Genomic DNA, 24,740 nt, shown 5'->3' on the forward strand with positions numbered 1-24,740 from the left:
AATATATATATCAGCTTCATACTGAAAATACACAGAAAGGTTACAGAGAGAAGGTAGTTAGGTTGGCTTATTAGGCACGTTTGAAGCGCAAGGAAATAGCAAGCCATTGTAAAATAATACATAGGCCACGACATTGAATACTACTGATCATCTGGTTGCAACACAATGTTATGTTGGGACACACTGGCTTATGGCATTTCTGTTTCTGACCACCCACCAAAAGGTTGTTGCTGTGGGCTCCCACAGTAGAAGCACTCTCATCAACGCATTGCCAACTTCCCATTCCAATCAAGTATCCGTGGGATGTGCTGGTAAAAGATTAATCCATCGAGGCTTCACTTGTATCCCACAGGACCCGAAGGATCCACTGCCAATGTCCTGGTGCCAGACTTCCCCAGAGCTCCTGTACTCATATCCCACCCGGCCAGCGCTGTTATGGGTGAAAGGGAAATACACAGTTTTACCAGATGGTTTTAATGGTTTAATTGGTTTACAGGAATTTTTTTTTAAAAACACACATTTACTATATATATATAAGTTCCATGCAGTGACTTTTGTAGAGCGCTAATGAGAGAAGACATCCCCTGACTACACACATTTAACGCACTAATGATGAGACAAAACGTCCAGATTTATGATTATGTGATAAATGACTTCTAGTCTTTTATATGTCCTGACAGTTTTGAGTATTTTCTGCACTCCTTCCTGGCCTGGCTGAAAAAGGTTATTACCTCCATGCTTACCATCAAATATTTACCATTAGATGACAATGAGCAATGGTGGAGGACTTTTCAAGAACTGTTCCCTTAGTATTACTGTGTATTACTAGCAAACTTTAAATATCAAATGTAAAGGTTCTCATTCTCCAGAAAATGATTCCCCATCAGTGTTATTTGGGTTATTATTATGGCTATAGATGGTTACGTTTGAGCTAATTTTTAATACATTGCTTTGTGTACACTTTAATCTAAGGTAATAAATCGTAATCTAAAGCACTGTCATAAGTTAGTAGCAGGGGTGTTCTGTAAGCTCAGAAAAACAATCCTACACCTTAATTAAAATTAAAATGTATTCATATAATATAAAAAAAACCCATCACAGCTGAATTAGAAGTCTTGAGCAATGTGTAACAGACTTAACAGTCAGTATACTGTATACAGGGAAATAAAAATACTAGTTCAACTTGGTCCATCTGGTCCACCAAGCTGATTTCTGCACCTGTTAGAGTTGATAGGCTAGGTAATGATGTTACTTCTTTACAGTCTGAGTTTTGTTGCTATCATGTTTAAAAGTCTCTCTTTCTAATAATAGGTAATTATAGCAGAACATATCTTTAAAGATAAGAAATCACATTAGAGTAATTTGATTGTTCACTTGCTAACGTTTACTCTGCTTTCACACGTCAGGAATTACAGATCAGAACTAAAGCAGAGTCAGGAGTAGCAAGCAAGCTAGTCACCCTTCAGCCTCGAGCCAGACAGCTCAGGTTTATCCACAATGTGTATGTGCAAAGGGCTAAAAAAGCCTCTGTTAATGGGATATAAACATACCCATGAAAATGACAAAGTATGAAAACCAATAGCTCCGAGTCAACCGAGCTTCCACATACAACTGATAACTGCAGTCGCAAGATAGCTTTAATTTAGAAGATAGATGTAAAGAGGCAACATGAGATCATTTGTGGGACACAACACTGTCTGAGACGCAAGTCTGAATGTTTGTTTCATTTTTTTACAAACTTGAAAAAGCAACAAGTTGTCATTTTACCTAAAGACTCACTCATGATTATAATAAGTGATCGACACATATACTGGATTAAACATAATAAGCAAGAAAATAAAAAACAAGCAACAAAAGACAAAAACTGAAATAACTAGTGTTTGAGTACAAAGATGAATGCTAAAACAAATGGCTGTAATCTGTGGGCCTTCACACACCTCTGAATTTAAAACCAGATAAGCTAGCTTACTGGTATTAGATCTCAAATTTTCTTATGTTTCAAAGAAAAATATGGTTCCTCACTTTTGCTGTGTTACCTTTACAGACAATTTTTACCATAACCCAACTTTTTTCTGGAAACAGGGCTGTAGTTCATCAAAACAAATAGTGCACTTCCCTTTTTTGTGATTAGAAACAGACAAATAAGTTTGGAACTGACAAAAGATGCCACTATTCAAGGCAAAACTGAGCACTTTTAACACCAGGGTTTATTATAGACATTAATGAATATTCAAATTAACCTACCCAATTAAATTAAAACAGAGCAACACTGTGTTTTGCTAGTCTGAGCTGAACCCAGAGATCTATAAAAAAATGAATGAGAGCAAACTCTTTGATCAGCAGACGGCTCATCTTTTCACTTCACCTCTTAATAGTTGAATATTTAGTGAAAACGAAACAAATCTTTTAATTTATGCTAATGCTTTATATGTTTTAATAGAGAATGGGTCTGTGTAAAATCAGATTTCATATTTTTAAGATCAGAGACAAAGAACGACAGCTGAAGTTTGTCTTTATCGCCTTGAATGTAACTCCTGAATCTGACTCAGTTTGCTGAAAACCGTCTCTATTTGCCCACGTCATCTCGACACTGTCGTCCCAGCTGTAACACTGACTCCTGTTTAAATTTTCAGCTTCTTAGATTTCCATTGGGTCCTTGAGGCTTCTACGTCTTTATTGCCCTAATATTTCCTTTTCTAAACGTCTTTTGTTTTGCGGATACAATTGTCGATTACCTTCCCCCTGGCTGGTGCCCAGGGATCTCTGCCAGTCATTCTTTACACAGCCTACCATCTCTTGTACATGACCTGATTTCTCTTCTAGGGCCAGTTGTTTCTCTGAAGTTTTACTCATGTTTCATCATCTTTTGCAAAAATGGTTAGCAAAGCATTGCTCGATACAATCCCCGTGGAAAAAGCCTGACAGAACACCTCATGTTTTGGGGGTTTTTGGAGTTTGTTTAACTTGCACAGACTTGACATGACTTGACAACTCTGTGTATTTCTGTTCATACTGTGATATCTGTTTACATCACTTGATAGGAAAAAAGGGATAGACCAGTAATAACATCCGTAACGTAAGTCCGTAGTATCTCAACTTAACGTAGGTAACATAAGTTGAGATACTAGCTACACAAAAACCCAATACCACAGAAGACGTATCACTACTGGCCACATCAATCCATGAAAATAATCCATTCAGTCAGGGTACATTAAGTGATTGATACAGTACATAAGGATTTATTAGCATGGCAATCATTTTGATAGTCCTGTTGTTAATTAAAGAGGCAACACTGTAAAAGAAAGTATATGGTGTCCATAGATGGTTTAGTAAACACTAGGAAGTGACTCGGATTATTAAACTTACTTCTTAAACTGTGAATTTAAGCAAAGTAGCTCATAAAATGGATTTGCTTATTATCTGTTTATTGTAAGCAATTAATGAGACTGACACTGTTTTCATGGATTAGCCTGTGATAAACTCAGAGGAGAGACTACCACAAACAACAGAGACAGCGTTAGAGTGGGCATCCTTCATTTGTTATCATGGTACTGCTTTTTTGGAATATTCTTTAAATACATGTCTTTTTGTGAGCTAAGCAACTCACAAAAATACACCACAGGCATGCACACTCAAATGTTTTTGTGTCTATGCTTTAATGCAGGGGTGCCCAATCCCAGTCCTCGAGAGCTACCGTCTTGCAGCTTTTAGATGCATCCCTACTCCAACACAGCTGAATCAAATGGTTTGGTTACCTCTTCAGCATGCCATCGTGTTTGGCAAAGGCCTGATAACAAGCCATTCATTTGATTCAGCTGTGTTGGAGTAGGGATGCATCTAAAAGCTGCAGGATAGTAGCTCTCGAGGACTGGGATTGGGCAGCCCTGCTTTAATGTAACTGCGTGCATTCAATCCAATCCAATCCAATCCAACTTTATTTAGAGGGCACTTTAAAAACAACATCGTTGACCAAAGTGCTTTCCAGTAATAAAAAAAAAAAACAGAGATGACAGTTAGAAACCATACATTAAGCAGACAAAGAAATATATATAAAAATAAGAATAAAATAAATACATACAATGAAAAAAGAAAAGATGAAAATAATGAATATATATTAAATATTAAAACATGAGTAAAATGTTTTAATATTTAAAAGAATAAACAATAAAATAAGCAATAAAATATACAATGAATAAAATTAACAAAATAAAAAGATTAAGACCAAAAACGGACTAAAACTGTTTACTGTTCAGACAAGTCTAGTAAGTCACATAAAAAGTCTGTGAGACCAGGTTCAATCTGGTATTTTGCTATTGCAATATTTGTGAAAACGTGTTCAAATCTTGCAGATGTTTTATTGAATTTCGTCCGATGTGTACTAGAAGTTAGTAACCTCCATAAAATTGAAGGACTCCAATTCACTGATTGCAAGTACATGAAGAAAGGATAAAAACTGAAAGCACCAAGGCAAGAATACCGCAAAAGAGTTTTGTATTTTCTTTAGTCGTAAGAATTTTGCTTTAGAAATAGTCACTTAATAGCTAAACCGCTACAGCAACAGAAGTTCTTTTAACTGTTAAGCAACCTACAAAAGCAGATAGGGTTAGCAAGAAGTAACAATTCTTACGAATATATGTTCTAAATGTATGGAAGCCCGTTTCCGCCACTAAATAAAAACAAAAAAGCTAGTATCCTAACTCGAAATTTCGAGTTATTTTCTCGAAATTTTGAGTTATTTTCTCGAAATTTTGAGTTAGCTCTGCCAATCAAAAATATATGTGAATGAGGTCGCTTTCTTGTTACCCGGAAGCATATGGCGCAGAGGAACGCGCACTCAAAAACGGATCCCAACAAATTGGCGCTTTCGCGAATACGTTTGCTGATAGTAACACCATGTGATTCAGCTAATAACACAGGGATTTCATCATTTGTGAAGCCAGGCTGAAAACACTCAGCAATCTGTGCATTCACGGCTGGATGTAATACCGGTAGCTTAGCTGTAGCATTTGTAGCTGACGGCTTCAGCTTCCAGGTAACGAGGAAATGACGTCATTCACGTAGATTACTGATTGGCAGCGCTAACTTGAAATTTCGAGTTACTTTTCTCAAAATTTTGAGTTAATAAATCGAAATTTCGAGTTAATATGTCGAAATTTCGAGAAAGTAACTCGAAATTTCGAGAAAGTAACTCGGAATTTTGAGAAAATAACTCGAAATTTTGAGTTATGGATCCTTTTTTTTTTAGTGGCGGAAACGGGCTTCCATATAAATGTATCGAACATATTTCATCGAGATACCTTAATTAACAAATGGCAAACAAACTAAACCACCTATGGTCATGTGGGTATACTATAAGTTCTACATTAACATTCAGAATTAGCATACTGGTACTCATTTTATTCAACATTATTTCTAATCCTTAGCAATTCTTACCAGAGATGATGAAGAGTGACCAACCGAAATAAATGCTGAAATAAACGTATCTTCAACACTCTGAAGTCCACATGTTGGATTGTAGTTAAGAAGAAACGAGTTGGATCAAGATGTACGGTGGAGGTGAGTGATGCTAATGACAGGTCAAAACTGAAACAGCCCATATACTGTTACACTACAGTTTTGAGGGCAAAATATTTATATATATATTTAAGAAGGTAAAAAATCTGTTGGGTACAAAATCCAACACAAATATTTAAAAATAAATGAAAAAAATTAACCGGTCAAATTAACAGGTTCACAGATGCATTACAGAGAAAGAGCATGCTAAAATTCTGCACATGAAATAGTTCAGTGAGGTGTCTAGGCACTACTCCTATGTAAGACTACGACACACCGGCTATGTGAGTTTGTGAGAGCGACTTATTTGCTGAGCAGAGCAAATTTACCGTAGAAAAAAGACAAAAAGCGCTGAGAGGAGTGGCCGGTCCAAAAGAATCTATTAACAATGTACAACTTCATGAACACAGGAGCAGCCAGTTCATGTCAGCAATAATGAAATCTACCTAAAGAGGAAATCAAATTAGTGCTGGGTCACAAAGAAGCATCCCTAATGACAGCAGGGATAAAATACTAATAATGTTCTTATAACGGAGCTTATTACTTGTATATGGCATAAATGATACAGAATCAGTATTGATTTTAAGCATGCAAAGTTTATGCTGTATAGGGTTTCTGACTTTAGCAGGGCCCTTTTTCATACCTTAATACTTTTTGGGGATTTCACCACAGTATAGAGAATTTCTCTAGTAAATACTAGTTTATTGAAATAATTATTAGTGTCATAAATGTAGAACATCAGTTGGCTGCTGGGTTACACAGCCACTTGTCTCCACCTGGGGCTGCAGTCTCTGCTGCTGTGCACCCCCTGATGTCAAGCACTAATACCCATAATGGATATTTTAAAAGTGTAGGAGCAGGAAGGCTGACATGTCTCAGTGGTGTATTCTCATACAGAAAATGAATGACTGTATTTATGGATGTACAGATGAGGACATAATTATTAGTCCCCCTATATATATTTTTTAAGTACTGGGCCAGAGATTGTTCACAGAAAACAATAAAACTTGTCTGTTCACACGTCATCGTATCCTAACAACCTCACGGATCCCTGCACAGGTGTAACATCTGCAAAAGATGCAACATTACCATCTTTATTATCTCTATAAAGGTAAACGCCCAGTGATGCCCACTGAATGACACATTACAGTGTGTTAAATATGAAGCTACACACTCTAGTTGTCCTAGATCCTTAAGTGGCAATGCTTTTGCCACCTAAAATGAAATGTTTAACCTTGTTGTCACAACCTGCTGAAACATTCAAGGTGATGGTTTTATTGTCTGTTGACTGTTTGACGAATAAGCAAGTGGGAAGAGCTTACAATGGCCCTTAGACTGGCTGTCTTCCCTATTCTTATTTCTCACACTGTCCTTTAGTAGCACTCGCACTTCTGAAGTATCAGTGTCCCATATTTCAAATGTGTTGGCATATGTCTGAGAAATGGCTGCTGCTGTGCAGCATGTAACCCTCAAACTGTCGGTGCTTCAGGCCAGAAAATAAAATCTTTGTCAATTCACTGAGCTGTCAGGCTCAGGGTAGCAGTGGTTCTGACACCAACGCTCCAGAATACCAGTTGTAAAACTTAAGGGCTCAGATGTCTGGCCTTTATGCTGCTTCTGCAAATGTACATTAATGTGGAAATGTACAACTTGATGTCTGTGAACTTCATAAACTAACACTTTACATACTTGTTGTTAGTAACTACAGAAAAATTGAAAACAAATTTAGGGGAAAAAAACTTTCTAGTCTAATTTCTTTGCATTATAATCCCTACTACTGCTGGTCACAGTTTGGAGTGCCTTTTAAGGAACAGGGTTAATCTGTATATGCATCTTAAGTAAAATGCATATAAACAGCACATTTATACCGACACACAGATGGTACTTTGAAATATACTCAAAGAAAGTCAAAAACGAACTTGTGCTATATTAATGCAATAATAAAATAATATTAGTAGAGAGACTAAAATAAAGTTTGTATTCCTAATTTTTAATTCTAATTGTAATCAGCTTGAATCACTGAAGTAGAACACAAGCAAAGAAAAGACAGGAAAACATTATCTCTCTTTTCTGTTGCCGACATTGTAGGGAGTGACTTTACCTCTAAACAGCAAGATGAGTGGGAACGAGGTTAAAGTGGGATTCAGCATTTGGGGGAACCCTGAAATCGGTTGTAGTGACTCAACACGGGGAAACAACTCACAATAATTGCTATTAAGAGCTCCAGAGAGACTTTGTTGATATAAAGGCTATGATCAGCTGATGTGTGCTATATTAATCTCTGCTACACTTCATGTAACCTAACTCCAACCATAAGAACCACAGCCACTGTGCACCATGCATTGCATTTCATACAAGCTTTAAATAACACAGTTAGTGTACCTTAGTTTGTTTTGCAGCATGTTTCACAATATAAAAAACATAATGTCACATGTACAGACCCAATCTCTGATTTAAAAACATGAACATCTAACCTTTACATTTCCAGTTTATCAAATCCTACTGAGCCGTTCTTATCTTTAAATCTAACCTCTCTTCTTCCTCTCCTGCCCTGTCTTTCTTATCTTTCTCCATCTCTGAGTGAAGTTAGCTCTCGTTCTGTTCTCTCCCTGTGAAATACAGCTGCTGGACCTTTAGCCAGTAACAAGGCCCCTGACTATGGCATGAGGTTTCATCTGTTTTTAAGCTACATGCCCTGGCGATTAATACACAAACAGGACTGCCTTTCATGTGTCTCTGTTTAGACTTAAATTGGTTTGATATTTGAAGGCTTGCACTGACCAGAAATAATAACCAAAACCAAAAGTAACAAGCCTGAAGATGTAAGGAGTAGGAAGTACAGGTATTTGTGTGAAAAAGTAGAAAATGTGGGGAGTAAAAGTAAAAAGTTCAGCAGCAAAGTGTTGTACTTCATTACTTCCCACCTCCACTGACACAATTATATTGCTTGAAAAATTATATTCTGACATTTTAAGAATTTTACTAGAATATCTGCAACCTTCCCACATTAAAAAACAAACAAAAAAGAGTCACATGAGAGGGAGAGAGAGATAAAGGGAAATGAAGGCACCAAAGTACACACAAGGCTTGAGGTGAAAAAGGAAGGGGGTTGTTTTCTGTTGCTGAAGCAGCATTTTAGTTTGTACTCACACTAGGCCACCTGTACGGTACCCAAGAGTGACTGATTGAGTGCGAAGTCCAGTTTGTTTGACTGGTTGACATGATTGCTGCATGTCATGCCCAGGCACAGATCCCCAATGCTTCCTCGGTGACAGCAGCGTCTGAAATAAAAATCAATCAAATCCACCAATCAAATTTTGCTAATACGTGAGAGGACAGTGTGTCACTGCAAATGCATAAAATCTTGAAATGTGAGCTCTGCTGGAGTGCATTTCAAAAGCCCTGCTGTGCATGAAAGACAGAGATAGCGAGGGTGAGAGAGGAGTTAAGATGCTGAGACAAACTGTACTCTGGCCTGGACAGTCAAGGGCACTGTGAGCGCAGGCTAGATAGATGAGTAAATCATCATGAATAAGACTGATTCTAATGCACCTCTGCTGGCAATCAGCTTTTTGGCGTATGCTGACTTCATCGCTTTCTCGAGCAACACACAATATAGAAAAATAGGAGACAATTAGGAAGGCAGAGGACGGATGAGAAAGCATGTCCTGCAGACAAGACGCTTTGTTTCATTGCAAAAGGAGCCTTTGTCACACCACAGCAGCAGAGGCCACGAGAGCAGGGTGGGTCACAGATTAAGTGAATCAAAGCACTCACAATATTAAGTCTAATATCTTGCAATACTACATTAACATCATCATCATCAGGTTTCTTATTTCTTCTCAGAATTTTCATTTGTGCTGCTGAAAATAAAAATGAGAGTGAGTTTGAACGAGAACTCAGACCGTACACTGATGAAGGTTCAGCTTTAAATACTAATATTTCCTGACTTCTTATATAAGCTCCTGACTCATACTGAAACACAACTTACAAAACATAAATGGATAAATTAGGACTTTTTTTTAAGCCTTTTTGCACATTTTATAAATCATCACAAAGACAACAGGTGACTGAATGAACATCACACTGGGAAAACTATGAATGCCTGATTTCCCAGGCCTGTGAAAAACCTCCGCAGGAACTTCACTGCAGGTAGTTAAATACTGTGCAAACAGCGATGGCACGACATTTAACCACGAATAATGAAAGCGTGAGAGAAACAGGAAAAACAAGGCAAACGAGGTGTGAATTGGACTCACTTTTTCGTGGAAGTCCACGCTTGTTTATTTCATGGAGATAGTCCTTTAATCTAGTATGCCCTATTTGTTGCTGTCATCTCACAGCAGTGGCTTATTTCCTACACAAACACTGCAGCTAGCCAAAACGAGGAGGTCAGAAAAACAGCAGTAACAAGCTAACTCCATCGTGTTTTTCATTACTAAATGTGCTAACTACTTTTTTTCACGGATATGCAAATTTAACACTGTTTGCCTCTCAGTTTGTAATGAAAAAATGAGAAAAAGAAATTCTGCAAAACTTTGTAAAACTATCCAAATCAAAAATGTAAAAACAAAACAAAGACTTTTGTGTGACAAGGAAACCGATCGGGATGATGTAAAGTCACACAAAGTGACACAGCAATATATCTGATCTGAAACTGGTTCCACACCAGTGTCAACATTATGGACGGGGCTCAGAGGTCCAGGTCCACCCAATAAAATCACCCTTCCCCCACAGCTGAATTCTGCTATTACACTTTGCTTAGGTTATAATAATGCATACCATTTGGTGATGTAAACTTAAACATCCGTATTACTGATGGTTCACTGTAGTTTGGTGCTTTTGCAGCAATCCTGTAGTGGTAACTAGCATGACTGAGGAGGACACTGTGCAGGTCAGACTTTGGGAAGTACCTCATGTCTCTTTGAAACTAAAAAGAGGACATTCATGAGCTAATACAGCTATTTTAAAGCATGACCCTACTTGAAAATTGCAAAACAAATGGAATAGAAATGTGCTGAGAATATTGCACGCTCGCAGTCTGTTGTAGCGTGTGGTGAGTTCATTGATCCAATTCTACACATGGAGAAAATGTCTCCACTGTTTGTCATCTGCATTGTCTCTGCAATGTAAGACAGAAGTTCTGCACTTGATAAAATGGTTCTAAGGAGAATGTTTGAAGCTCTACAGCGGGATTTCAACGTTTGCATGAAATGTTGAGCATGAATATTTTTGCATTTTTATCACTGATACATCTGGTATGCGTTTTGGCAATGATATGCCAAAATCACAGGTGCAGGGTGCCGCCATCTGCAGACTAGACACTTTTATTCATATGAGGGAACTTTAGCCATTAAGGGACACCAGGGACCTGACTGTCATTCCCCATCATCCACATTCAAGTTCCAGAGTCCATGTACTTTAATGTTTACAGCTAGACAGCGGCACAATTTTTTGTAATTATACCTTTGCAGATAGACGCAGAGCCTTTAAATCAGATGTACAAGATGTGACTGGTGACTTATCAAGAGTTTAGACGATAAGGGTCATAGATGGTAAGGCCTGTCCTTTTATTATACCATGACAAATTAAGCAGAAAGCGCTGTACAAGATACCAAAGGGAAAGTGTCGAACTGTTAACACAAGTGAATCAGCCCATTATTGGGCTTAAAAAGCCAAATAAACTTTAGACATGCTAGGTGTGGCCTAATCTACAATCTTTCACATCCTCAAAGCTAATTCACTGGCCAGCTCAGCAACATCAAAAGGTGGGGAAAACCACAGAAAACAGCTACAGTAGACGACTGCAAAATTGTTTCCTTGGTTAAGAAAAACAACATCACAACTCAAGGATACTGTTAAGTAGATAGATGTGCAATGCCAAAGTCCATAACCAAGAGATGTTTTAATTTCTATATTAAAGGTTTGCATCAAGGTGCACTCAACTGGTTACACTGAAGAAGAGGAAGGCGACATTTCTGAAAAAAATGCAATATTAACTTGCACTAGAGTGATGGGAAGATAAAAGTATTGCAAAAGCATACCTCATCGTCTGTTAAACATGGTGGCATGTATCACCGCCATTTCGCTGGTGTCTACTGATGATGTCACAGCTAATAGAAGTATCAGAAGGAATTGTGAAGTGTACACATCTGTAGTCTCTGCTCAAATTCAGTCAAATGCTGCAAACCCGATCAGACAGTTCTTCGTCTTTGACTGCAAAAGATCTTCGTTCGAGTATTAAAAGTAACCCTTATATTTAAAAGGATGTCAGTTTGTCGCCTTACTTTTGAAACTTTGAAAATGTGTGAGCTGTGTATAAAAATGGCTGTAATTCCTAAACAGTTAATGAGATAATTTTGCGATACCATTTTCAATTAAAGCTGAAAGTCTGCGTTTCACATTTATTCAGTGCAAGCACCGAGAGGGAATTCACAAACCAGCTTCTCTGATTTCAGCCTGTCCAACTGAGCCGATTAAAAATGAGATCCGAGAGGACTACGCCACTCAGCAATATGGAGGTCAAAACAAAGCACAGCAAGAACTATACTGTAAAAGAAACAGACACAAGAGAGACAGCGTGGCAGCTAAATAAGCTTGGTACATGAGCAAAGTATCACCAGGATTTAAGAAAAGCATATCTGCAGAGTAAACATCATCGCTACCTGTCGTTTAGGTCACCTGAAGACTGAGAATTTTGCCTTAAATACAAAACAGCTCGGTCTCTTCTCAGTGAAACTGTCAGCATAAACTGGAGAAGGCATGCAAAAAGTCAGTAAAAGTGATGCTGTGAAAATATTTGACCAGGGTAACATATATGCTTCCACTGTTTTAATGCAGTATTTTTTTGTTTGCTTATTTCTTTATTTTTCTTTAACCTGTGGGTGTTAAATACTATATTAAATCTTGAGTGCACATTGCCCTCCTGTATCTCTTCAAGAAAAGACTCCTTTTTTCAATGTATTTGTTTTCTTTCCATTTTTAACAGTTTTTGAAAGGACGTCCCAAGTTGCCCTGCTTTTGTTGAACACTCTGTTAGGAAATATATTTCCATCCCTTTTGCGGTCTCTGCTCTTGCATGCCTCTCTCGAACGCTCCTCTCACAGTCATCCCATTCTTGGAGCTTCTTCATGGATGGCAGAGCACTGTGTCAGCTACTGTCACACGTCTAAATGATCAAATGAAAGCTTCAGATGTGCATTTACTGTACACTGATGGGGAAAAAAGAAATACGTTTCTAAAATAAGAAAACAATAGTTGCAGGTTTTCAAAGTCCACACTGCTGTGCAGGAATAAACATGTGACTTGGATTTGAATTTGGCATTGGCGAAGCTGCTGTTATTTGACTTTACAGGAGACTTATATGTAAATTTCATGGTAATCCGATACTTCTCAAGAGATTTCACTCTGAAGACACAAATCCTTCCAATAATATATGAGAGTTTTCAGTCCAAATCAAAGAGAGGAGGTGTGCTAATTGGGACCCATTATAATCCATAGAACAACCCCAAAAATGAGGAAACCAAGCAATCACAGTCATTTTCACTCTGCTAATGAGTTAACTTACAAGCCTTACTTTTATTTAGCCTTTCATCTGCATTTTTATTTTTGGCGTCTTAGAGCTCGCGTCACCACTGAACTCTCTAAATATCAAGACTGAAGAGGTTAGGAAAAGAAACGGAGGGACTTTAAAAATTCTAAGTAGTTCAACAACTTTTCAGTGTTGCTAAAGAGATGCAAAGCCTTGAGGAGATCTGCTATATACCTCTTTTAGATGTAAAGTCTAGCTTTAATGAGATCTGCCAAAAGCACTTTATCACAAGAAAGAGAGAGATGAAGTCAATAAGGTCAATTTAAAAAGAGCAAGAAAGGCAGCCTGTTCAGCGTCTCCCTGCAGACCTAGGAACCCGAACTCAGAACTAACACCAGGGAGTGCAATTATCTGTCGCGCGACCGGTTATCAACATCTTTGGATTTTACATAAAACTCTGCTTGTGTTTAAAATAGCTCTTCAGAAAAATCAACATAATTCAAAAATGTAAGATTTTCAATCTTGAGGATATGAGAAAATACTAATACACTCATCGGAGACTTCACTCAGGCAAGTCTGCTGGACCAGACGGAGTGAGTCCCCTTGTCCTCAAGACCTGTGCCCCCCAGCTGTGTGGAGTCTTTCATAAACTGTTTATGCTGAGTCTGAGTCTGCAGAGGGTCCCGGTGATGTGGAAGACATCATGCCTCGTCCCTGTACCAAAGACGCCTCGTCCCAGTGGCCCCCAGGATTACAGGCCCGTGGCACTGACCTCCCACATCATGAAGACCCTGGAAAGGCTCATCCTGGACCAGCTGCGACCCATAGTAAGACCACATCTGGATCCCCTTCAGTTCGCTTATCAGCCTCGTCTCGGAACAGAGGACGCCATCATCTACCTGCTCAATCGTGTCTACACCCATCTGGACCAGCCGGCGAGCACTGTGAGGGTCATGTTTTTTGACTTTTCCAGTGCTTTCAACACCATCAGGCCGACCCTCCTGGGTGATAAGTTAGCAGCGATGCAGGTGGATGCTTCTCTGGTGTCCTGGATTGTTGATTACCTGACAGGAAGACCACAATATGTACGTCTCCCACAGTGTGTGTCTGACAAGGTGATTAGCAACACAGGGGCACCACAGGGGACTGTCCTCTCCCCCTTCCTCTTCACCCTCTACACCACAGACTTCAGCCACTGCACAGAGACCTGCCATCTTCAGAAGTTTTCTGATGACTCTGCGGTGGTTGGATGCATCAGCAGGGATGATGAGACAGAGTACCGGGCTGTGGTCGACTCCTTTGTCACGTGGTGTGAGCAGAATCATCTGCAGCTCAACGTGGCAAAGACCAAGGAACTGATCGTGGACTTCAGGAAGACCAGGAAACACTTGACCCCTGTTTCAATCCAGGGGGTCAGTGTTGACATTGTGGAGGACTATAAATACCTTGGAGTACACATTGACAATAAACTGGACTGGGCTAAAAACACCACAGCACTTTACAGGAAGGGCCAGAGTCGTCTCTATTTTTTGAGGCGACTGAGGTCCTTCAACATCTGCCAGAAAATGCTGAGGATTTTCTATGAGTCTGTGGTGGCCAGTGCGATCCTCTATGCTGTTGCATGCTGGGGGAGCAGGCTGAGGGTCGCAGATGCCAACAGACTTAATAAACTGATCCGTAAGGCCAGCAATGTTGTGGGGATGGAGCTGGACTCCCTCAAGGTGGTGTCGGAGAGGCGGATGCTGTCCAAGATAAAGACAATGTTGGATAACACCTCCCACCCACTCCATGACATGTTGGTCAGTCACAGGAGCTCGTTCAGTGAGAGACTGAGATTACCGAAAAGCACCACTGAACGACACAGGAAATCATTCCTGCCTGTGGCCATCTCCCTGTACAACGCATCCACTTAACACACTGTTTGCTGCTACAACTACACATGTTTCTTTTCCAAATATTTATTTATAAGTGACTTATGTATGTATGTATGTATATATATGTATATATTGTACTATTCTTAGTTAGCGTATTGTCTGTCTTGTCTTAATGTTGGTTTATAATGGAGCACTGTAACAAAAAATAATTTCCCCCAGGGATCAATAAAGTATTCTGATTCTGATTCTGATTCTGATCTGTGTGTCAAGCTTTTAAAATGTACTGCATACTGCTAGAATTTTGTTTTCTTTTTGCAGCATGCTGCAGCATATGTTTTGCAGATCTGATTTTAGCACGTTCAAAACAATTAGGGAAAGCAAGACTTCATTCACAACTGCTGTAAATCCACTGCATATCCACCGCTCTCAACACAAGAAAAAAAGAAAGAAAGAAAGACTGAGCTTTATGAAGAATCTGCCAGATACCCAAAGAGCATATCAGTGATATTTGTACAGGCGAGGACCTAACGAAGGTGTTTGGTCAGCGTGTCTGAAGCGGAAGCAGAACATAACAGTGTTTTCTTGTGTAATGTGTGTGTCCTGCCAGCAGGCAGCCTCTGGGGCGCCTAAGTGTACCATCTGTGACCAGGTCTGCCATGCCATCATATGCTGTACCACTGCCATTGACGATGGCGACGTACTGGAGCACATGACTTGTGCTTTCACAGCAGGAGAGCTGCAGATAAGAGCCAACAGGAAATAGCGTCATTTGTTTTTCTTTCTTTAAACACCCTGGTGGCCATGAGAAATGCTGTTTTCACACATATTGCTCTGCACACTTAAAATGTTTTTTGTTTTGTTTTTTTACCAAAATTCAGTGGCCCAAATTTAGTAAAGTGACATTTATTTTAGGAGCATTCTAGTTTTAGACCAGTGCCTATTAAGTCATTTGTTTCCTTTTTCTTATTACCCAGCTCTGACAAAGGTAAGATAACAAATAAATAAATAAAGTCCTCTGTAAAACTGCAAGATATGCCGCAAAAACCCGATGTTGTACCTGCTGTTTAAAATGAACATTTACAACTGCTTGCACACCGTTATCAGATGGATTGAAGTGTTGCAAACTGGAAGCATTTCCTTAATGCATTTATAGAGCAGCAGTGCTCCATGCAGTTCTATACTGTTAAACCATTACTAATAGAAACTTTTTGACTTGTCAAAAAAGGAGTAACTAATCCTAGATAATGGCTCATTTAAAAATAATCATTATCATCACCATCCTCATTATTATCATATCTTTACTGTTGCTGCTTTGAATGTAAACACCTTAAAATGCTTAAAAATATGCCCATAAAAATATCAAAGTCTGTAAATATTACCATAAAAATTTCTAAAAAAAAATTATACATCATACTACACATACAAAAGTTCCTGCCAACACATGTAACAGTGTTATTGTTACGAGGTTAAATTTTGTAAACACAATAGCTTGAAAATGTTTTGATAAAACTTTGTAGGGGTGTAGAGTGTGCTCATGTTAACAGTCCGCAGCCAAGGTCAACGTAATCACTTATTGGTCAAAAATTGATAAAAAGCCTTACACCTTTGAAATTGTGGTGTAAGTACTGTATAAAGATTTAAAATATCATGTCATATTTGACATCAAGTTCAAGGTCAGGAGACTGAGATGTAGGTCAAAGCAGTAATAATAATATATAGATCTATATACACACACATTATATATATATATATTTACAAGAGTCAGACTGAAGCATAACAGAGCAACATTTATCTTACTAGCACTCTATTTCTGTTTTTTTAGGCTTTGCTGCGATTCTCCTTTAATCCCTCCTTCCAATAACTACCTTGTCTTGAGCCTTGCGCTTGACCTCAAACTAGGGAATCGATAAATGTGTTGATTCAAATGACGATTTGATGTACAAAGGCAAATCCTCGAGGATAAACTGCTGCTCTGATTTTCACGGTGGAAAATTATTAATTGCTGGCCTGCTGCTGTTAAAAATAAATAAACAAATAACTAGAGCTTGCCTAAAAGCTGCACACCCTGTGGTGTTTGAAAATTTAACGAGATTCAGGAAACATTCAGAAACGTTGCAGTGGTGAAGGGTGTCGATACGGGCAAATATTCATGATGCTGTCAGAAAGCTCAAGAAATCAGAAAAGCATGTGAACTAAGCTCCCCGCAGCTCTCAGATGGATCTCTGCTGTCCATCACTGCACACTTTGTGACACGTACCATCAGTTAAACACAAAGCATGACAAGGAGCTTCTCAGGAATAACTTACTGTTTAACTCAGTGCAGTATTCAGAAGTACTGCAGTGAAAAACAACAAAACCGAGCCACCAAATCACACGCGCAGAAAATTCATGTCACTGTTTTGGTAAATTCATACGCCAATGCATGAAAAATACTATGGATGATGAGAACGTAAGAAATATGGACGTCAATAGAGTTCAGCTTCTTTTCCACAACTGGATATCCGGACATGCAACGGCCAGCCCCAGTCGTGCAGGTGACAGGGATCCCAGGACCTGCCCAACCGGGCTACAGCACTGCTTGGCTGCAACGAGACATTTTTTTGGAGAGGCAACAGTCAGTGCTACACTTCACAAATCTGGACTGTGTGGGAGAGTGGCCAGATGGCAGAAGACAGGAGTTTACAAAAAGGCACTGAAAGATTCTAAGTGCATGATGCAAAAGACTGTGGTCTGATAAAATGAGTGCCGGAGACTTGTAAACTGAGATTTTGGGGTATTTTTAGGGTATTGGCGGCATTGCCCTTAAAGTTGAGTAATCACACAGGCAGCATTCTGTTCAGGTTAACCTGCAAAGATCATGGCAAAAACCAAAAATGAGAACATTAGATTGCACAAAACTTTAACTTGAACCAAAGATTTGTCATATTTTAGATGTGAGACTGAAATCATCATAATAATTTTACATCTAGTAAAGTCCAGTGCTCACTATCTTGAAGCCTTCATCAGTTTGATTGGGCTGTTGAGTCGTTTAACATTACAAAGCCTATCTGAGTGATTCCTGTAAACAGTGGAAAACATAGGAGATGGATATAGGCAAAAAGTCTTGTTATATTTGAGTTATAAAGGACAAATCTGCCATGAGAGAGAAGAGAAAAACAAATCTGATGCATTCATTTATGGTTATTATATTACAATTTCCATTAATTTTTCTTTCTTGTGTATTACTGGATAGTGATTCACCTGCTGCTCCACATACAAATTACACAAATATAGCAGTTCAAATTTTTCCTGAATTGGATTACGCCAATTCTTGTCTTTGATTGGTTTTCACTCAAACTCCCTCGAAGACAACTTTTGTATCAGAGTGCTGTAGCAGCCCATCTACGGTACAGGATGATAATAAGAAGCTATAATGGGAAGCGTCAACATCCCTGTTAAGACACAACAGAAGTATGAACAGGTGACAACACACATAACCACAAGAAGGCTCACAAGCTATTCTTTCAGACTGTGAGGATTATGAAGATGCGGGAGGAATGCAGACAGATCCTGGCTGTAATCCTGAGCCTGATGTCTGCCTGATAACCTAATAGGAAAGGTGCTTAGAGTTTAAGAATTCACAAGGAGTACACACATCCAATGAGCACAAAAAAAGCTTAGTTTTACTTTAAATATAAATGTATATATTTCAAAAGTCAACATAGGATTAGCGACATGTAAAGAAGAAGGAAAGGTGTTTGGTCCATATGCCATATTTGTCAAGAACCGAAGTTCAACACACAAGCTGGACCCAGGAGCAGAACACACACACAGGGGAGGGGAGGTAGTGTACGCATCTTACGATGATAGCGGGGCCAAGGGAACTGGAGGGAGGGGTGAGGGTCCGTGGGGAGAAGCTCCAGAAAGGGCGAGGCGGCTGGGGTTGATCGTGATCCAAATTCTGGACAGGCAGGTAGACAGGCTGGTGACTCAAAACACGCCGAGCATTGATCTGGGTATACAAGGCAGAGTTAGTACTAGTTCACACGGATAGGATTGCCTAAGGACTTTCCCGTAGGTGTGCGTTACCGCTGAAGGACGATTACGGACTGGCGTGGAGCAGCAGGCTGGGCAGGATTAAATGGTCCACCTGGTGATTGCCTGGGATGGGATGCAGGTGTGGAGTCAGCGGCCACGCCCACGGGAGTGGGCATCCCATCAGCACCTCAGACGCCGGGCCGCGGACCATGACAGTACCCCCCCCCTCAAGAGTCGCCCCCAGGCGACAGGCCGGGACCCCGCCTGCGGAGAGAAGCATGGAAAGCAGAGATGAGGCGAGGGTCCAGAACGAAGGAGCGCGGGACCCAGAGGCGGTCCTCGGGGCCGTACCCCTCCCAATCCACGAGATACTGCCAGCCGCGCCCGCGCCGGCGCGCATCCAGGATACGCCGGACCGCATAGGCCGGATGGCCGCCGACGAGCCGGGCGGGAGGAGGGGGCGCGGAAGGAGGGCACAGGGGGCTGAGGCGGACTGGTTTAAGCTGACACACATGGAACGTGGGGTGCACACGCCGGGAGGCTGGAAGCCGAAGCCTGACCGCCACCGGGTTGATGACTCAGCCCACCTCGTATGGCCCGATGAAACGGGGAGCCAGTTTGCGGGACGTGCCCCGGAGTGGGATGTTCCCAGCAGCCAACCAAACCTTCTGTCCCGGCTGGTAGTCAGGGGCTGGGGCGCGGCGACGATCGGCGTAGTGCGCATGTCGTTCCTTCGCACGCAGGAGGGCGCTGCGAACGCTGCGCCATACACGTTGGCAGCGCCGAAGGTGGTGTGGAGCCGACGGGACGGAGAGAGTCAAGTCCTCTTCAGGGAAGAGCGGAGGCTGATATCCGAGAGACGCCTCGAAAGGTGATAGACCGGTGGAGGACGAGGTTAGAGTGTTGTGGGCGTACTCCACCCAGGGCAGGTAGGTAACCCAAGAGGAGGGGTTTTGACTGGCCACGCACCGTAGCATAGTCTCCAGTTCTTGATTGAGACGTTCAGTCTGTCCGTTGGATTGCGGGTGGAAGCCGGAGCTTAGGTTAACCTTGGCGCCGAGAGCGGAACAGAAGGTCTTCCACACCTGTGAGGTGAACTGGGGACCTCGATCGGAGACAATTTCCAAGGGGATTCCGTGGAGCCTGAACACATTAGCAACCAACGACTGGGCAGTCTCAGCGGCTGAGGGCAGCTTGGCTAGCGGGATGAAGTGAGCGGCCTTGGAAAACCGATCTACAACGGTGAGAATGACACGCTTTCCGGACGAGGCAGGGAGACCGGTAACAAAGTCGAGGGAGATGTGAGACCAGGGCCGGTGGGGTGTAGTGAGCGGGTGGAGCTGGCCTGCGGGGCGCTGGGTGGATGACTTATTACGGGCGCAGACGGCACAGGCAGACACATAGTCCCTCACGTCCCTTATTAGCGTTTTCCACCAAAAATGTTTCTTGAGGAGGTGCGTCGTTCTGTTCACGCCTGGGTGGCACGTGAATCGTGCTGTGTGGATCCAGTGGATGACAGCTCCCCGGGCGGCAGCAGGAACGAAGCGCCGTCCGGGTGGTCCGGTCCCTGGATCGGGGTCTCCCGGGAGAGCTCGGCGAATGGTCTCCTCTATTTCCCAGGTGAGGGCGCCCACCACGCAGGTGGCGGGTAGGATGGTGGCGGGGGGAGTCGCTTCGCTGTCGGAGGAGTACTGACGGGAGAGCGCATCGGGCTTGGTGTTCCGCGATCCTGGACGATAGGAGAGCGTGAAGTTGAAGCGGGCGAAGAATAGGGACCAGCGAGCTTGGCGTGGATTCAACCTCTTGGCGGTTCTCAGGTACAGGAGGTTCTTATGGTCTGTCCAGATGAGGAAGGGCTGAGTGGCCCCCTCCAGCCAGTGGCGCCATTCCTCTAAAGCAAGTTTAACGACTAGCAGTTCCCTGTCGCCGATGTCATAATTCTTCTCTGCGGGGGTGAGTCGGCGTGAGAAGAAGGCGCATGGCCGGAGCTTATTCAGAGGCCCAGACCGCTGGGAGAGAACCGCTCCCACTCCCGCATCAGACGCGTCAACTTCTACAACAAACTGCTTAGCAGCGTCTGGGTGGGTTAGGATGGGTGTGGAAGTGAATAACCGTTTTAACTTAGCAAAGGCTGCGTGGGCTTCAGGGGACCAGGTGAAGGGCACTTTGGGTGAGGTGAGCTGGGTGAGCGGCGCTGCCACCTGGCTGTAGTTCCGGATGAAGCGGCGGTAAAAGTTCGCAAACCCCAGGAAGCTCTGAAGCTTCTTCCGTGACTCCGGAACCGGCCATTCCAACACTGCCTTGACTTTCACCGGGTCGGTCTTCACCTGCCCACCTGCTAGAATGTAGCCCAAGAAGGAGATGGATGAAACGTGGAACTCACATTTTTCCGCCTTGACGTACAACCTGTTTTCGAGCAGCCGTTGTAGTACGCTTCTCACATGGATGTGATGTTCTTCGGGTGTTTTGGAAAAGATCAGAATGTCATCTAGGTATACGAAAACAAACACATTTAGGAAGTCCCGTAACACGTCGTTGACTAGAGCTTGAAAAACCACCGGGGCGTTGGTTAGTCCAAACGGCATCACCAGATATTCGAAATGCCCCAGTGGGGTGTTGAAGGCGGTCTTCCACTCATCACCCTCACGTATTCGAACCAGGTGATAGGCGTTCCGCAGATCCAGCTTGGTGAAGACTGTGGCTTCCTGGAGTGAGTCAAAAATAGAATTAATTAGTGGGAGGGGATATTTATTCTTGATGGTGATGTCCTTAAGACCCCGGTAATCGATGCAGGGGCGAAGCGTCCCGTCCTTCTTTCCCACAAAGAAAAAACCCGCAGCGACAGGGGAGGACGACGGCCTGATTCGTCCTGCCGCTAGCGACTCTTGGATGTAATTCTCCATGGTTTCTCTTTCGGGGCGAGACAGGTTATACAGTCTGCTAGAGGGCAGCGAAGCTCCCGGGAGTAAATCAATGGCACAGTCATAAGGACGGTGAGGAGGTAGTGAGAGCGCCTCGTCCTTACTGAACACCTGCCGAAGATCGTGATATTCGGGGGGCACGGAAGAGAGGTCCGGTGCGGGTGGCGGGGTTGAATTTCGTTTCGTTGAGGCGGAGGGAACGGCCGACCCCAAACAGTTCGCCAGACAGAACACACTCCAGCTCGCGATCCTCTTTCCGGCCCAATCGATGCGAGGGTTATGTTTCTGTAGCCAGGGGTAACCTAAGATAAGCGGGGTGTCAGGAGCGGGAAAAGTGAAAAAGGAAAGCTGCTCCTGGTGATTCCCTGATGTGACTAACTGTACGGGTGCAGTTTGGTGGGTGATATAAGCAAACACTTGATTATTCAACGTGGACGCAGGGATGGGCGGCTCGAGTGGCGTGAGGGACACAGCTAATTTCTTAGCCAGTCTCTCATCCATAAGATTCTGTTCCGCCCCGGAGTCTACCAGCGCGGAGCATGTAAAGGTCTGGTTATTAGTTACGAGGGTAACGGACAGTAATAATCGGGGTCTAGTAGTGCTTAACGTGCTGCCCACCCGTATCCCCGGACTTACCGGTGGGCCGGGTCGTTTGGGCGGACCGGGCAGACAGCGATGCGGTGACCGGGCCTCCCACAGTACAGGCATTCTCCATCCCGAAATCGGCGTTCCCTCTCCTCCGGAGAAAGCCGAGAGCGTCCGATCTGCATGGGTTCGGGCGGGGGAGGCGACGGAGAGCGCGCACACGCAGCCGTGGGCGTGGGCGGAGAAACACTGATCCCGGGGCGCAATACGGAGCCCATAGGTTTAAGCCGCCGCTCGGCATCCCTCTCCCGCAGGCGTCTATTGATCCTACGGGCGAGGGAAGCCAATTCTTCGAAGGATTTAGTCTCTTCGTGAAAAGCTAGTTGGTCCTTCATCTGGTCGGTTAGTGACCGTAAAAAAACCCCACGGAGAGCTGAATCGGGCCAACCCACGGCGACCGCTCTGGTACGAAACTCGACTAGGTACTCCGCGATACTGCGCCGCCCCTGACGGAGCCCCAGCAACTTCTGTGTGGCGTCATCTTCCGAGACCGGAGGGGAGAACGTAGCCCGGAACTCCTCCAGGAAATCATCGTAATCGCAATCACGAATGGAGTGAGATGTTAAATAGGCCTCAGCCCACGTTAAAGCACGTCCCCGTAATAAACCTACAAAATAGGAGATTTTAGCTGCATCCGTGGGGAAGGCGTGTGGCGTGCGGCTGAAGAACAGGGAGCATTGAAAAAGGAACCCCCCACACAGGTCTAACTCCCCGTGGAAGGGCTCCAAAGGCGGAGGCAAAACGCCGTGGGGCACGGGATCGGGCGGCTTGGTTCGCAGCTGTTCCCGAGTGTCACTGAGCTCTTGGTAGCGGTCCTGGAGCGATTGAAGCTGCTGGTCGTGGCGACCGAGAATAGCGCCCTGCTTATTAATGGCGGAGCGGAGTGGATCTGCTGGGTCCATACTGGCCAGTCCGTACTGTCAAGAACCGAAGTTCAACACACAAGCTGGACCCAGGAGCAGAACACACACACAGCGGTACGAGAGAAAAAATAAACTTTATTATAACTGAGAGTGTCCCGGGAGAGTAGAAGGGAGAAAACGCACGGAACCAGAGAAACCGAGGGACCGGGAGAAGAATCGCGCAGGAAACGCCGAGAGCGGGACCGTGGGAGGCTGAAACAGAAAAAGAAAAAAGGATTATTGGGGTGCAGGTAAACCGGCAGCATACGAGGGGAGGTAGTGTACGCGTCTTACGATGATAGCGGGGCCAAGGGAACCGGAGGGAGGGGTGAGGGTCCGTGGGGAGAAGCTCCAGAAAGGGCGAGGCGGCTGGGGTTGATCGTGATCCAAATTCTGGACAGGCAGGTGGACAGGCTGGTGACTCAAAACACGCCGAGCAGTGATCTGGGTATACAAGGCAGAGTTAGTACTAGTTCACACGGATAGGATTGCCTAAGGACTTTCCCGTAGGTGTGCGTTACCGCTGAAGGACGATTACGGACTGGCGTGGAGCAGCAGGCTGGGCAGGATTAAATGGTCCACCTGGTGATCGCCTGGGATGGGATGCAGGTGTGGAGTCAGCGGCCACGCCCACGGGAGTGGGCATCCCATCAGCACCTCAGACGCCGGGCCGCGGACCATGACAATATTTGTGGAGGTATGGAGATGTCTGGGCGAGAGGGCACTGGACTTTTTATCCAGATTGTTTACCACAATTTTGGAGACTGAAAGGATGTCTGACAAAGAGAGAAGAAGTGTACTGGTACTGATTCTAAAGATCAAGGATAGCTTGATCTAGCTGTAGTAACTACAGATGTGATGTTTGCTATGAGAGTGTTGATGGAGAAGTACAGAAAGTCAGAAGGAGCTTCACCATGTTTTTGTCAGTTTAAAGAAAGTATATGATAGGGTGCCAAGAAAGGAACTGTGGTACTGCATAAGGAAATCAGGAGTGGGAGAGAAGTACAAGAGGGTCATGAAGGGCCTGTATGAGGACAGACAGGAGCGACAGATGGGTTCAAAGTAGGGGTGGGACTACATCAAGGATCAGCTCTGACAGAGGTCAGGCAGGTGTCTCCATCGATGAGATGTTCATAGATGACAGTGTGATCTGTAGTGAGCAGTGTTGGTCAAGTTACTTGAAAAAAGTAATCAGTAACTAATTACCGATTACTTCCCCAAAAAAAGTAATCCTGTTACTTTACTGATTACTTATTTTCAAAAGTAATTAATTACTTAGTTACTAAGTTACTTACTT

At 43.1% G+C, this 24,740-nt stretch overlaps 1 long non-coding RNA gene across 2 annotated transcripts; it reads right to left on the bottom strand.

Moving 5' to 3' along the window:
• LOC146666295 (uncharacterized) lies at positions 1–24,626 on the bottom strand. 2 transcript variants are annotated; one of them, XR_014912434.1, is made up of 4 exons: positions 23,965–24,626; positions 23,738–23,887; positions 8,704–8,834; positions 1–430 (listed from the first exon to the last, which is right to left on the bottom strand). It is a non-coding gene; the product is annotated as an uncharacterized LOC146666295 (long non-coding RNA). The 2 variants fall into 2 exon arrangements; XR_014912433.1 differs by having other exon boundaries at positions 23,738–24,626.
• Between the last annotated feature and the right edge of the window lie 114 nt (positions 24,627–24,740).

The sequence above is a fragment of the Rhamphochromis longiceps genome, linkage group LG7 (assembly GCF_057381845.1).
Source record: "Rhamphochromis longiceps isolate RC_006_pf linkage group LG7, R_longiceps_female_GT1.1, whole genome shotgun sequence".
NCBI lineage: Eukaryota > Metazoa > Chordata > Actinopteri > Cichliformes > Cichlidae > Rhamphochromis > Rhamphochromis longiceps.